Source organism: Phytophthora infestans, genomic scaffold, assembly GCF_000142945.1.
Source record: "Phytophthora infestans T30-4 supercont1.131 genomic scaffold, whole genome shotgun sequence".
Taxonomy (NCBI): Eukaryota; Oomycota; class Peronosporomycetes; order Peronosporales; family Peronosporaceae; genus Phytophthora; species Phytophthora infestans.
In genome coordinates, this window is record NW_003303628.1 from 242,822 (window position 1) to 250,611 (window position 7,790).

A 7,790-nucleotide genomic window follows, 5' to 3' on the forward strand; every position below is an offset into this window, starting at 1 on the left:
TGCGTAGTCTGACGGTTCTCGTAGAGCTTAGTACGTGTACGGAAAACCCTGTACCCATGATTCGCCATTTTTTTCAGTAGCTCCGCGGTGACGGCTCCATATCCGTCCAGCGTAGTTATGCTATTGCAACGGTTCGACCCTGGACGAGGTACGTCTGCCGTTTAAATACGGGTTTTGCTCACTTGCGCCATGTAGTAGTACATCTAGCTTATGAGACTGTGTTCGCGTCCGACGTGCACCGAGCCGTTAAGGAGTTTGAAGGCGGGGCGACCGATGACGATATCCGAGGCGATAAGGAGAGCCATGCGCATTCGGCGTTCCACAGGATTGTGATCAGCTCTTCGGTCGTGATCTCAGGTAAACCTGCCATGACCAAGCCCTCCCGCATCTCCTTGGTTAAGCCGCAGATGGGTGTACCACCGAACAGGTTCTTCAGTAGCTCGGATCCGTCGATGAATATCCATATGTGGCAAGCAAGGCTCCGCCTAGCCAAAGCGGGTCAGTGCCTTGCCGATTGTTTCTGGGTTGGCTGTACGGGAGTGGGAGGCAGCACTAGTGTGGTTGAAGAAGACAGTGGCGGTCATTGAGCTGTTGGACTTGTGCGGCTTTCGTCGAATTTGGAAATGAGCCTTCGTTTGCCGCGCTCCGCACGGCGAGATTTTGCCGCCATATTCGCTCGCCCCGTGAGCACGCTGTGGAAGCCACGGTTCCTTTAATCACAACTCTTGAATGTGTGGCTCCACCAATCACACGACATGCCACTATGAGTACAAATACCTTATTGGTGGAATTATTGATGTGAACCCTGGGGGGGGGGGGAAATACAGCCCGTATCTTTTCCACTACTTCAACTTCGCGCCAAATTTGAATTGTTCGCATCAGTTGTACTACTTTAGTACTTTTCAGTACATCGTTATATCCGTTGCAAAAATCGTGACCTTCTAAAGCGCATACTAGTACCAATACGTTTTTGTGACGACGACACTTTCGTCGTAGCACGAGCACTCTACTAGCATCGCTTACGAGTTGAATACATGCCACTATGTTGAAATTATGCTTGTCCATTCGTAGCTATAGTCCCAATGGAAAACAACAGAGAAGCTGCCAGATTGATCACAGTAGACCTACAGCCTTTACGATGGATTCTTTATTTGGATCCGACATAGATTGTTACTATAAACTTTATAGCTTCATCGTTTCAAAGTTTAGTTGGTCCTTCCGTAAAAATCACAATAGCATTTTCAACGAAGATTTGTCTTCCTTGAATTTACATACTCAAATCAGCATGTCTGCTACTGTGTTCTCCCCACAAATTTTATACTGAATGTCATAGTAGGACGGTGGCTAATTCATTCGTGAATAATGCCGAGCACTAGCTTCCTCGAGGAGGAGGACAAGGAGCAGGTGCAAACTGCAAACTGCACGTCACCATGTAGGGCCAAGGGGGGGGGCATTGCGTGGAAGTGAAAATGTTGTAGCATCCACTAGTGCTTTATTGCTAGCAGTAGTAGAGGTTTTGTAGGATAATGTAAGCGTAAATGGAAGGTGAAGTACTGTAGTAATGCTTGCACTTCTTAGCAAGTCTATGAAAATAGCAGAGGCGGCAAGGTTCATGAATTCAAAGCCAAAGCAGAGCATAACGCTTCTATTTCCGACGATGAGCTGGCTTTCGGAGCGTACTGAATGTGATAATTGCCAAGAACCACAGCAAGCGGAGTAGCGGAAGCCACTCCGACGTGCTTTGCTTGATAATGCGGTGTATTAGCAGCGATAAACAGCACACTAGACTGTGAGAGTGCTCGGACAGCAAAGCACGATATTCTTGACATGTATCATACTACGAGTAGTATGACTGCTTCGAACACAATAGTATGAACAGCTTTTCTACACATGCAAATATATTTTATTTCTAAAATAAAATATCATTGCATGTGTAGAAAATACTAGTTTAAAACTTAAAACGAGAGCTGCAAAGTGAAGTAAACCTGGGCGCAGCTCACTGCTTGTCGTTATGGCTTCGTCTACCGGACTCGGTGTTACACTGACGGTGTTTGAAAATGAAAAGATCCTTTAACCTGGTGGATCTGTCGAGCACACTTTATCAGCCATGTTGTGGGCACAAGCACAAAAGTACCTGTATTATAGTACTACTAGTTGTAGTATTCCTAACCACGACCTCAAACCGTCCAGCTGTGCTGTATTAATAGTATTATTATTTTTTAATATTTGAATCCTAAAATCTTAATCTCACAGTGAAGACCGGTTTGCACACGTACTACATGTACTAGTGCAAGGTAATGTAGTAGTACATGTAGATACATGCGCATCGATACACATGCGTTGTAGTACTACATGTACAAGTATGGATTGCAAGTCGAATACCACATGAGCGCGAAGAGCACGATAATCTGACACAAGCCCTGGTCCAGGTCAAGCCTGTGGCCATGCCACACAGTAGAGCCAGCAGCAGTTTGGGCGTGAAGAAGAAGTGGCGTGCTTTTCGTACAGCGGCCCAAATCGAGCGTGAAGCTTCTTGTCGAGCTGGTATTTTGGTCGAACGTCCCACGCCGGGAGAAAGGATTAGAGTTTGAAGTTTATTGAATTTTGGCTTGAGTTTATAAAGGTTCTCTTCATTATCGCACCGGGATATTGTTGTTATAAGCTCTTTGAATGACACATTATTTATCTAAAATAATGTTTTTGCTTTAGCCATAGACATATAAAATATATTATGAGGCCGATTTACTGATAGTGCAACGAGGTCCACGAGTTTGATCACACGATGAAGTCCACAGCCTCAACGTTCCAGCTCATCGTGAAATTATCTTTAATCGTACAGTCCCGACTGCATGTGACTTACCCCCATCCTATTTGTGAAAGTGTCAAGCTGCCCACGTACAGGCTTTCCAGGGTCTATCTCGGAACTTCTGGTTGCTATCGATTGCTGTACCGGTTTCTTGACTGTCAGACGCCCGCCTTCCGTCCTGTGCCGTTTCTTCTATGAGTAGATATTAAATTGGCTATTTGTATTGGCACCGTTCGTTGCTGAAAACATTCGCTAGTTATCACGACGAGCAGCTCGCTCGTCACGACGCCTATTATCGCCATATCGACGGAAATCTCTTCGAGCCCAAGCAAATGGGATCGTCGTTGAAATCCAATCAACATCAACGACCTGGATTCCTGATTCGTCATAGTACGGAGCGCCAATTTGTCCTTCGTATTCGCCATCAGATAGCTCAATAATTGCATTGTCGTTGTCTTCGTCATCACTACGAGCTCCGTCGTCGCTCATACACACTTCCTCGTCCGTACGTTCCGGCGAGGAGCAAGCTGCATCCATGTCAACAGCTCTCGAAGCTCTCCTACGAGTAGAATAAGTAGTAGTGACACAAGCAGAACCACCCGAAGCTCGGTCATTAGTAGCAGGAATTCGGTGTTGACCAACCTCATCTTGATGGCGGCCAGCTACAGGCGCAATTCGATCGTTGCCAATAGCATCACAACCGTGAGTTGCAGCTCTAGCATTCTTGTCGTCGTCAGTAAGACCTCGACAGCGAGGGGCAGCAGCACCTATTTAGTGTTGACCAACAGCATCTTGACTGCGGCCAACTCCAGGAGCAATTCGGGCGTGGTCAGCAGCATCGCGTCGGTTAAACGTAGCTTCAGTACTAGTATTCTGGTTGTGGCCAGCAGTATCGCGACGGCGAGCGGCAGCAGCACCATTTTGGCGTTGACTAACGGCATCTCGACAGCGACCAGCTCCAGTAGCAATTCGGGTGTCGTTAGCGGCATCGCATCGGTTTAACGCAGATTCAGCACTATCATTCGGGTCGTGGCTAGTGGTATCGCGGCAACGAGCGGCAGCAGCATTATTTTGGCGTTGGCCAACGCGGCTAACGCCAGGATCAATTTGGTCGTGGCCAGCGGCATCACGTCGGCTAAACGACACCATATGGTCATGGGTAGCATTATTTCGGTCGTTTACAGCAGCAATGTGGTCGTAGTCACTGACATCTTGGTCGTGAGCAGCAGGAGACGTACAGTGTACCAATCCAGCGTGCTGTTCTCTGTGGGCTCAAGCGAAGCTGCACATACTACGTTCTCATTTATAAAGCCTTCGTGGGTTGCGAAAAAAGCACGAAGTAGTTGTGGTACATCGCTTTCAGATTTTGCTTCTCAACAAGCGCTTGCGAAGTTGTTTCATCCCGGAACCAGTAATTCGTGTGGTCTGGCGTTTAGTGCGCTGACAAAGGGCTACGAAATCGGGGTAGTTATACACTCCTCGGCTCGGTTGCTTGGGATGAGACAGAAAAGAAAAATGCTAAGACAAATTTAAAATTTGGCTACCTTTCCCAATTAGTTTTTCTTTTGGGAAGGGGCTTTTCTTCATCAGTACGGAGCCTATCTGGTGGTGGCGACTCTAGCCTATCTGGTGGTGGCGACGCTAGCCTATCTGGTGGTGGCGGCTCTAGCCTATCTGGTGGTGGCGACTCTAGCCTATCTAGTGGAGGCGACTCTAGCCTATCTGGTGGTGGCGACTCAAGCCTATTGACACAGAAAATAGATCCGAAGGCCAACGGCAGTTATGGAAATACAAAGAGCAAGGAAAATCCACAGTTTGGCGTCGAGCACGAGCTACTCGCGGAATTCACGGATCTTAAGCGCAGATAAACGCCACCATCGCAATTTCAGCGCAAGAGCGAGTGCAAATAACCAAACCATGTACTTGTATGGTTTGCTACTTTTGATCCACACATTCTCCGCAGTCGTTACTCTTCTTTATCAGTGTAGATGTAAATTGGCACCGCACTTGAAGTCCAGCTTACATTTACTCGTATGCACGTCTGTAGTTTCCAGCGACTGCAGAATTGCTTCCTACATATAGAACTGTGTCTTGGACAAACCACACTGGTGAATGCAGCAACCCAGACATCCGGCATATGCGAGAGCTCATCAGTGATATGATTTGAGACTGAAGGTTCAAAGCGCAAGTTGTTTGTGAACACGATCGTGGCTTCAGAGAACGGGGATATTGTCGACAGGCCAATCTGCTCAACATCCTCTGCATAAACCTCAACATCTTGCAATCGCGACCAGATCGCTACGTATTCATCTAGTATTCCATTACAGCGATCAACTAGGTCACGTCGTATTTCAATCCCAATGCTCTTTCGAACAGTCGTCGAAAGTACAAATTGAGCTACTACGTTTCCCACACCAGAGCCAATATCCAAAAACACATCCCGAGTCCCAACCGTATCAATCTGCCGTATTAAAGCAATCAATGTGGACACCCCACTTGGTAATATTTCCCCTGCATTCAAATAAATAGCGCCGGGAGGATACGCAACTTCACTCCGAGTAATTTTTTCGAACATTGCAGCCACAGCTTGATGTACATCACGAGGCACCTTGTCCTCTTGAATCAATGAGCTAATTGCTGGTACAACGTTCCTTTGCGTTGGAAGAACATCAGCTTTGGCTGCCGCTGTTGCGATAGGCCCCGGTACTCTCAACATGCACTTCGAATTTACACCCATCGGCGACAAAGCGTGTGCTCCTGAGGTCTGGCCAGCGCCAGGCGTCACCAAAAGAGACTTGTGAGCTTTTGTAAACGGTATCGTAACTTCCAAGGTCGAAGGCACAAATTCCATCTCCTTTGAACGAAATGGGGATCAAACTAGTTCTCGTGTGAAAACAATTCCGCTTGTTCGCTGGCTAGACTCCTGTGCTTGCACCTTGGTTAATCCGATGCCACCACGAGACTGTCGGATGAGGAGAATTTGAGAGCTTCTGCGACCACGGGAGGCACGGACAGGAGTGTAAAAGCAGCGCGGAAATTTCGATAAGTCCGAGCCGAAGGTGCGCTTTAACGAGTTCATTCGCTGAGCAGGTTCCTTAGGAGACCGCCCCCAACGTGTCATCTTCGTGGCGACATCCTTCCACGCAATGCGCACCCCTTGGTCAACATATTGACGTGCCGTTTGCACCAGCTCCTTGTCCTCCTCCTCGAGGAAGCTAGTGCTCGGCATTATTCACGAATGAATTAGCCACCGTCCTACTATGACATTCAGTATAAAATTTGTGGGGAGAACACAGTAGCAGACATGCTGATTTGAGTATGTAAATTCAAAGAAGACAAATCCTTCGTTGAATTGCTATTGTGATTTTTACGGAAGGACCAACTAAACTTTGAAACGATGAAGCTATAAAGTTTATAGTAACAATCTATGTCGGATCCAAATAAAAAATCCATCGTAAAGGCTGTAGGTCTACTGTGATCAATGTGGCAGCTTCTCTGTTGTTTTCCATTGGGACTATAGCTACTAATGGACGGGCATAATTTCAACATAGTGGCATGTATTCAACTCGTAAGCGATGCTGGTAGAGTGCTCGTGCTACGACGAAAGTGTCGTCGTCACAAAAACCTATTGGTACTAGTATGCGCTTTAGAAGGTCACGATTTTTGCAACGGATATAACGATGTACTGGAAAGTACTAAAGTAGTACAACTGATGCGAACAATTCAAATTTGGCGCGAAGTTGAAGTAGTGGAAAAGATACGGGCTGTATTTCCCCCCCCAATGTTCACATCAATAATTCCACCAATAAGGTATTTGTACTCATAGTGGCATGTCGTGTGATTGGTGGAGCCACACATTCAAGAGTTGTGATTGGAGGAATTGTGGCTTCCACAGCGTGCTCACGGGGCGAGCGAATATGGTGGCAAAATCTCGCCGTGCGGAGCGCGGCAAACGAAGGCTCATTTCCAAATTCGACGAAAGCCGCACAAGTCCAACAGCTCAATGACCGCCACTGTCATCTTCGACCACACTAGTGCTGCCTCCCACTCCCGTACAGCCAACCCAGCAAGGCACTGATCCGCTTTGGCTAGGCGGAGCCTTGCTTGCCACATATGGATATTCATCGACGGACCCGAGCTACTGAAGAACCTGTTCGGTGGTACACCCATCTGCGGCTTAACCAAGGAGATGCGGGAGGGCTTGGTCATGGCAGGTTTACCTCAGATCACGACCGAAGAGCTGATCACAATCCTGTGGAACGCCGAATGCGTACTCTGCTCCTTGGCTCTCCTTATCGCCTCGGATATCGTCATCGGTCGCCCCGCCTTCAAACTCCTTAACGGCTCAGTGCACGTCGGACGCGAACACAGTCTCATAAGCTAGATGTACTACTACATGGCGCAAGTGAGCAAAACCCGTATTTAAACGGCAGACGTACCTCGTCCAGGGTCGAACCGTTGCAATAGCATAATTACGCTGGACGGATATGGAGCCGTCACCGCGGAGCTACTGAAAAAAATGGCGAATCATGGGTACAGGGTTTTCCGTACACGTACTAAGCTCTACGAGAACCGTCAGACAACGCACATATACGCTGCCCTGACGGCAGAAGTGCAGGAGGTGTGGGCAAGTTCGTGCTCTCGCCATGCCATCACAGCGCTGCCAAAAGGGTCTCCGCGCGTTATACAAGTGCGCCTCGTTGCCGCTAAGGTGAAGAAAGGCCTTCTCAGGATCAAGCACGTCTGCAACCACCAAAGGATTTCTGATCCGCTTTCGAACCGACGAAGGTCAGCAAAACAGATGTACTGGAGATCCTGTGGCACGTCAGAGCTGTACGCAACCACCACTGCAGAGCGGCAAAAGCGTCAGACTACTGGTGTGCTTATTTAATGCAGTTGATGAAGAACCGCTGAAGGAGCCGCAGTACGCTAGCATACACGGCTACGAAGCTGCTGAACGACTCGCTGCCCACCACATACGAGG